We start from the raw sequence: 8,310 nt of genomic DNA on the forward strand, positions 1-8,310 counted from the left end.
CTTCCACGGGGTTAGGAAGTAACAGGACGCCGGGTCGACGGATGAAGTTGACGTTCTGTGTGTGTGTGATAGGTTTGCATATTCCGTCTGCCAGGAAGTGGCGGTGGGTTGTTTGCTGATGTAGTTGACTGAAGGAGAAGAAGTCAGAGCCCACCAAAACACAGGCTATACGTTGTCCTTTAAGGACCATCGAGCCGTTTTCTTCTGTCACACCTACAGCACGCCTCACCATTGTTCTGCTGCCGTCATACATGTCCTGTACTATTCTGACATATTTCTCCGCCACACCAGACTTGCGCATGCAGTAACACAGTTCCTCTCTTGATACTCTGTCATAGGCTTTCTCTAGATCCACAAAGACACAATGTAGCTGCTTCTGACCTTACCTGTACTTTTCCACTAGCATCCTCAAGGCAAATAATGCATCTGTAGTACTCTTTCTAGGAATGAAACCATACTGTTACTCGCAGATACTTACTTCTGTCCTGAGTCTAGCCTCCACTACTCTTTCCCATAACTTCATTGTGTGGCTCATCAACTTTATTCCTCTATAATTCCCACAGCTCTGAACATCGCCTTTGTTCTTAAAAATGGGAACTAGAACACTTTTCCTCCATTCTTCAGGCATCTTTTCACCCGCAAGTATCTGTTGATTAAGTTGGTCAAAAACTTCACAGCCATCTCTCCAAATAGCTTCCATACCTCTACCGGTATGTCATCAGGACCAACTGCCTTTCCATTTTTCATCCTTTGTAGCGCCTTTCTGACTTCCCCTTTACTAATCATTGCCACTTCCTGGTCTTTTACACTTGCCCCTTCAACTCTTCCTTCTCTCTCATTTTCTTCATTCATCAACTTCTCAAAGTATTCTTTCCATCTATTTAGCACACGACTGGCACCAGTCAACACATTTCCATCTCTATCCTTAATCACCCTTACCTGCTGCACATCCTTCCCATCTCTATCCCTCTGTCTGGCCAACCTGTAGAGATCCTTTTCTCCTTCTTTCGTGTCCAACCTGGTGTACATGTCTTCATATGCCTCTTGTTTAGCCTTTGCCACCTCTACCTTTGCCCTACGTCGCATCTCGATGTACTCCTTTCGCCTCTCCTCAGTCCTCTCAGTATCCCACTTCTTCTTCGCTAATCTCTTTCCTTGTATGGCTCCCTGTATTTTGGGGTTCCACCACCAAGTCTCCTTCTCCCCTTTCCTACCAGAAGACACACCAAGTACTCTCCTGCACTCTCCTGCCTGTCTCTCTGATTACCTTGGCTGTCGTAGTCCAGTCTTCCGAGAGCTTCTGCTGTCCATCGAGAGCCTGTCTCACTTCTTTCCGAAAGGCCGCACAACATTCTTCCTTTCTCAGCTTCCACCACATGGTTCTGTGCTCTACTTTTGTCTTCTTAATCTTCCTCCTCACCACCAGAGTCATCCTACACACAACCATCCTCTGCTGTCGAGCCCCACTCTCCCCTACCACTACCTTACAGTCAGTAACCTTCCGCTTACGTTGTCTCCACAAAATACAAACCACCTGCATGCTTCTACCTCCGCTCTTGTAGGTCACTCTACGCCCCTGCCCCTTCTGGAAATAATTGTTCAGTATAGCCATTTGCATCCTTTTTGCAAAGTCCACCATCATCTGTCCCTCAAAGTTCCTTTCCTGGATGCCGTACTTACCCATCACTTCTTTATCGCCCCTGTTTTTCTTCACCAACATCTCCAAGACATTCTTTGCCAGCTCTTCCTTTAAAGTAACCCCTACTCCATTTCTCTTTCCATCTACTCCGTGGTAGAATAATTTAAACCCTGCTCCCAAACTTCTAACCTTACTACCTTTCCACCTGCTCTGTTGGATGCACAATATGTAACCTTTCTCCTAAGGATCATATCAACCAACTCATGAGATTTTCCTGTCATAATCCCAACATTCAAAGTCCCTACACTTAGTTGTAGGTCTGTGCGTTCCTCTTCTTCTGCCGACGAACCCGTTTTATTCCTCTTCTTTGTCTTCGACCCACAGTATCTGAATTTCCACCGACTCCCTGCAGGTTAGCGGTGCCGGGGGCGGGCGTTTTCACCCCGGCCATGACTGATTCGGTATGGGATTCTTTAGATGAACCCTCATATTTGTTTGGCACAGTTTTACACCGGATGCCCTTCCTGACGCAACCCTCTGCATTTATTCGGGCTTGGGACCGGCCTACAGATGCTCTGGCTTGTGCCCTCAAAGTTCCATTGTATGTAGTCCAATCTCATCAATAAGAAAAAAAAAAGTCAAAGGCAATGAAGCACAAATAACAATGATGCTTGTGACATGTATGAATATTTGTGCCGCTTGTTTATGTGCAGTGCATGAGGAATGTCACAGTGAGTACACAGCTATTCTTTGCAATCTTGACACTGACTTTACACTGCATTTTGCTGACACACACATTCTCTTTTGAAGCCAATAAAGGTCAGATAGGAATGTGATGGGCAAAATGTCTCTGAACTACTCTAACTCTGAACTACTACTACTACTACAACTTATTAAGACTGTGACAATATAGAGAGACAGAGAAATGGAATTGGAAAAATGACAGTACACTTTGCAGCCAGAAGAGGGACATGAAGTGTGTTTCACAGCCAACCAACTTTGAAATGTGTTCTTTGATAGTTGGAGTCAACGGTGAGTGCACCTTGTAGACACTAGAGTATTTTGAATTCCATGACCTCGTTACAGAGAAATGATAGTAGCTTCAAAATTAAATGTGTAAGTCAAAAGAATGTCCGCAATAGATATATAGCTATATAGAGGGAAAAAAATCAGCCATTTCTGATTTAATTACTGTACTTGTCTTACTGTATATATTTCTGGTCTTTCATCTCTGTTGCTTTATCTGTTGTCGGATCATTTCTATCAGGAAGCTGAAATGAAGTGTCGTTTCTGAAAATTCACTGACACACAAACATGCACTTGCACGCTCATATGCAGTATCCAAGTATTAAAATGAACAAATGCAGACTGAAAATGGCACATGACAATTCTGCTCATCAATCCAGACGCCACACATTTGTTGCTTTTCTGAGGCAGCCTTGCGCGCTCGCGCGTGCGTTTTTGTATCTCGATAACTATGAGTTTCCATTTTGTCCACCTTTCGAGCTCACATGTTAGTTCTTTGGAAGCAGTTAGAATAAACTATAATCCATTGTGATGATGTCCCAGAAATATTTGTTTATTTTGCTGGGAGCTAAATGTAAAACAGATGAATCAAGTCACGTGAGAAGCCATGAGACCCTCATGCCACGTTGGTTAAGAGGCTGTTCTTCTTGGTATCCGGACTCACAGAATTTAGCAAAATTACTGTCTGCCACGTGTGTTTGCAGGATGTGCAGGTGTTGCTTGCGTGCCAGCATGAACAGATGTTTCCCCCAAAGAGTGAGCCCAATTCCCATATTTTTTTTCTCTCTAGATTAAAAACATTTGGTTTCAAAAGAGTTAAGACTTCAACAGATCAGCTTTTATTTCCAGCAAGTTGCATTTGGATCTAATACTCAATTTATCAGTCATAGGGCATGAGTTCATGTATATATTTATTCCATCCATCCATGTACCCAGGATCTTGTTCTTTCAGTCACGACATATGTTAACACAGAAAAACAAAAAAATATGGCATGTGATATCTCAGGATATTTCGTCCACTTTAATGAAGACAGGTGCTCATTTTGTACATGACACTTGAGAATGAACACAACAACTCCAACATCAAATGCTTCGGTGAGTCAACATGTTTGGGTCAATTTGTGTGGTGTCTGGTGTCTAGTGCAGGACCCCCACGTGACTGTTCCCGTAGGGCAAGAATAGAAAGGCCATGAGTTGAAAAGGCGGTCTTAATATGAGAGGACACACCATGCGTTTGAATTTGCTGTTCTTAGATGTGTGTCTTTTCTGAGCTTCCTTGTACGTGTCCCGGTCACAAATGTGTTTGTGTTTCTATTGAAGAAAATAGAATACACTTTTAGTGTTCCATCCACTGTGTCCTGTCTGGTTTCCGTTCTTTCTCGCTAAAACAATGGGAATAAACAATGTTAATGTTAGTTATAATAATAATCTAATTCAGTGTACTTTGGTTTGGTAATAGTCAGTCAATTACTTTTGCTGGGAATATATTGTGGGTATACCCAGATTGATCATCAGCCAATCACACACTGTATGGATCGCAAACAACCAGTCAAACCTTTGGTCAAATGTTTGACATTTAAGGTTCTTCAAACAATCTTTGGGTGTTTCATTCAGTCTGAAAGATATTTTAAGTTGAATGTATCAATATATGTATTATCCAAAACCTAACATATCCTAAATAAAACATGACATTGATTGCACAAGAGATTTTTGCATGAGAGGTATTTATCAGACTGATTATGCAAGAATAAAAAGTCATGTGACAAATTCAACATGTTTTGTGCCTTATCACGTCATCATCAGTCAAACAATGTGTCACGACCCATCGGAACGGAGGTAGGACCCAAATGCAGGAGGGCACGGAAGATGCAAGGTAGTTCAGGGAAAAACGTTTATTATTAGAAGGTCGGGGATCGGGCAGGCAGTCAGATGTAGCAGCGGTAGTTGAAACGTCGGGTGAAGAGAGCAGGTGAGCGGGCAGGCAGGAGTCGGTACACGGGAGATCGATCAAGGTCGGCAGAAGTCTCAAAGGAATCAGGCTTACTGGGTCGGTCGGAGAACAGGCGAAGGTCGGTACACACGGGTTGACGATTAGGGATACGAGAGTGCTGGAACGGGACATGAACCTCAACGATCTGGCGGGGAACCAGTCGTCACCGGGTCCTATATATACATGGGATAATCAGCCCGCATGAGGCGCAGGTGTGTGCCTCCCAATAAGCGCGGCCGCCCGGGCACCCGCTCAGCCCGGGCTGGAGCGGCAGGATCATGACACAATGAAGCGACGAGATGGAGTTCTTATGGTCCCTATTTGGTCTAAATGAAGACAAGCGGTATAGAAAATGACAGATGCATTTGAACATATGTATGATTGACTCACAAGAAGGAAAATAGACTCCAGAATTAGGTAAAAGGCGCATTGCCACGAACTTTAGTTTTGTGGTCGAAGTTCAAAATGAAGTTCAAGATGGAAGATGTCAAGAGGTTCCACAGAGCTAACAAAAAAATGTTGCTTACATCATTTATGAAAATTGATTTGGCTGAGGTGCAGTAGGTAAGGAAGTACTCCTGGGAGTGCTCCGCATACATCAGGACTATAGTCGTATAGCATTAGGGTGTAAAAGCAATCATACATCAGTCATCCAAAGTCACATGATCTTCGCTTAATACTCAAAATACTTGACGGGATTAACTTGTTTGCTTCTTTGAGCATTCATCGTCTGAGTGTCATTTTGACAACAGAGAGCAAAATTCGTCCCCAATGTTATCCCCCACCACAACAGTTTACTGCCAATGCACAATCACGCGGCAGCATTGTTGAATGAAGTTCAGAGTAGACAAATACTCATTAATATATTAAGCGTGTGGATAATTTTCAATACTTTGAATATGTTATCATAGCGATAAAACCACACATTTTTTTAATATTGTCTGCAGGTGCCAGAAAAGTATGACCAATTTTAGCAGCATTTAGTTTACGTCCTTTAATTGGCAATACAATACTATTTTTTTTCATTCATTGTTAAATACAAATGTATCTATAATTAATCAAGTAATTTCATACTGACAAGAAAATGTTAAGGAAGACTTCTCAATCACTGACCACTTGAACAACCTTATATATATATATATATATATTCCTAGCAACAGCAGAGAATCTGATGCAAGATGCAAGCCATTTGCAGGTCACTTTAGCAACAAACTCAAAAACCAAATAAGAGCAGCTTTAATTCCACCACAGCCTAATAGTTTTAACCTAGGTGAACCTTTGTTTTAATGTGAGGAAACAATGGGCAGTTTTATATTCTTTAAACAGACTATGGAATATGATGGGCCTCTGCTGAGAATTTTATGTCATCATGGGTGAAGACTTCATGTCAGGAGGACACAGTTGGATTGAGGTATTCCCCAAGGCTTAATTTTAGGTCCACCCATCCATTCTCAATACCTCTAAACATGTTCAGGGTCGTGGGATGCTGGGGTCTATCCCACCTGACTTCATGTGGAAGGCGGACTGCATCCCCTGACCTGGTCGCCAGTTAGTCACAGGACACGTTATGGGCACGGACGACCACTTCCACTCACATTCAGACCATCACTGTGTGGGAACTGACCCCACGCCGTCTGCACTGAAGTCAGGTAAAAGCATCATTGGACTACAGTGATATTTTAGATCCAACAATAGATAATTGATAGAATTTGACACTTGGTGGGGATACTGGGACACAGAATTAGTTTTCATGGTTATGCTGTTGAGACTCAGAATTACATTTTCGTTTCTCCTGATGACAAAAAGCCCAAAGGACTCTTTTTTACTGTATTTTAAAAACTGAGTGCTGAATGGCAAAGAATTTCCTTCAGCTCAACCAGGACAAATCTGATGTTTCTTTTATCTTAGTCCTGAAACACAGAGAAAGAAACATTCGGAGGCATTATCGTTGATGCTAGTCTAATTTTTATCCTTCATGTTAATTAACATAGTGAAAACTGGACTTTACTACTTTGAAAAACATTGGCAGAGTCTGTCTGTTCCTCTCACAGCAAAACACAGAAGTGCTAAAGCACACTTTAATCTCCTGTTGGATTGTTTACTCCAATGCTCTTCTCTCTGGTCTTTCCAATAGAACTATTAGTAACCTAAAACTACTGCAGAATTTAGCAGCCTGTCTGCTGAAGAGAGAGCACTGATCAATATGGAGTCGAAAAATAAGACTTCACAAAACAAAATTGGTCCCCAAATACATTTGAAGTTATATATCAATTATATTTTTGGGGCGCATATGTTGGAAAAAATCCCTATATCCCAATTACTTTTGAATTAAATAATAGTAGAAAGAAGACACTAGTATTTAAATTATCTATTTAATTATATATATAGTATATCTTGTCTCCACTTTGTAATCATTACTGTCATGATCTTAAATTTTGTTTATGTTTCTTGTTTTCCTGTGTCCCATCTTCTTCATGTCTTGTATGCTTGCATTAATTTATTTATAAAACTGATATCTGATTATTTGCATCGTTCAAATTGTACTAAGCAGCTACAACAGAGACATTCAACTGTGTGTGGCAAATGGTGTTTGGACATTAATAACATGTACATTTATAAACATTATTTTTGGCCCTCGCAATACACAACACACAACATTTCAAAAAATACGCTACCCACCAAACTCAACTCTTGTGTGACTGGACATGAATAACATTTGCTTAGTTTAAGCGTGTTCGTTCTTATACTAACAGGAATTCGCCAGCTGAGGACGCTGTGTTGCAGCCGCCGGTCGACGCTGCCCAGCTCATTTGCAGAAGAAGCTGCAGTAATGTGAAACGCGCAGCGTATGAGAACTTCAAGAGGATGCTATTCATGTGTTGTGGGCTAAACGTGTATTCTGTGCTGTTTATAGGCAAGATACACGGGAGTGGGGCGGTCGTTGCTGCGTTTGAGATGCTGTTGCTGTTGAACTTGGATAGCATTTCTAAGTTTTGACACGTTAATTGAACATTTTAAAGCCCGTGTTAAAAAAACTAATGAACAGGAAGAGAGTGTGCAACCTTCTGTTGCTTCACAATAAGAGCGACAGGTCGGCAGGTGTGGTTGAGTGATTTTTATGTCTAATCCCGCTGTATTGTTTTCGATGTTTAACATGTCATATTTGATTTCTGTATGTTCTTGAACACCGGAATTAGGATAGAACTCATTTATTTAAAATATTGTTCGTATCGCGTGTGAGAACTGTTAGCGGATCCTATTTATGTATTGTGAGATAAACGTGTATCCTGCGCTTTTTACAGAAATAAAATAACTTTAATATGCTGCACAAAGAATTGGGGGACTCCATTCTTTAAAGTGTAACATGTGATCCTTGGTTTTAATAACTCTCAATTTCATCGCTATGGTTGTCATTTTGCCTTCAGTGGAACCCTTATAGGAATATAACAATTAAAAAATACACTTGTGGAGTTACTGTAATTTGTCAGATTCAAAGATTAAATTTTACAGGGTCGACTATCAAATGATAATCGCGACCAAGGTTTTGGTGACTTTTAGGGCATATTTTTATTCTCAAAGAAAAATGTTTAAATAACACAAGAACTTTAAAAGTTCAACTGTGTACAAGTGCAAGGGTCATAGCTTAAATCATTGT

This window comes from Syngnathoides biaculeatus, chromosome 6, assembly GCF_019802595.1.
Source record: "Syngnathoides biaculeatus isolate LvHL_M chromosome 6, ASM1980259v1, whole genome shotgun sequence".
Taxonomy (NCBI): domain Eukaryota; kingdom Metazoa; phylum Chordata; class Actinopteri; order Syngnathiformes; family Syngnathidae; genus Syngnathoides; species Syngnathoides biaculeatus.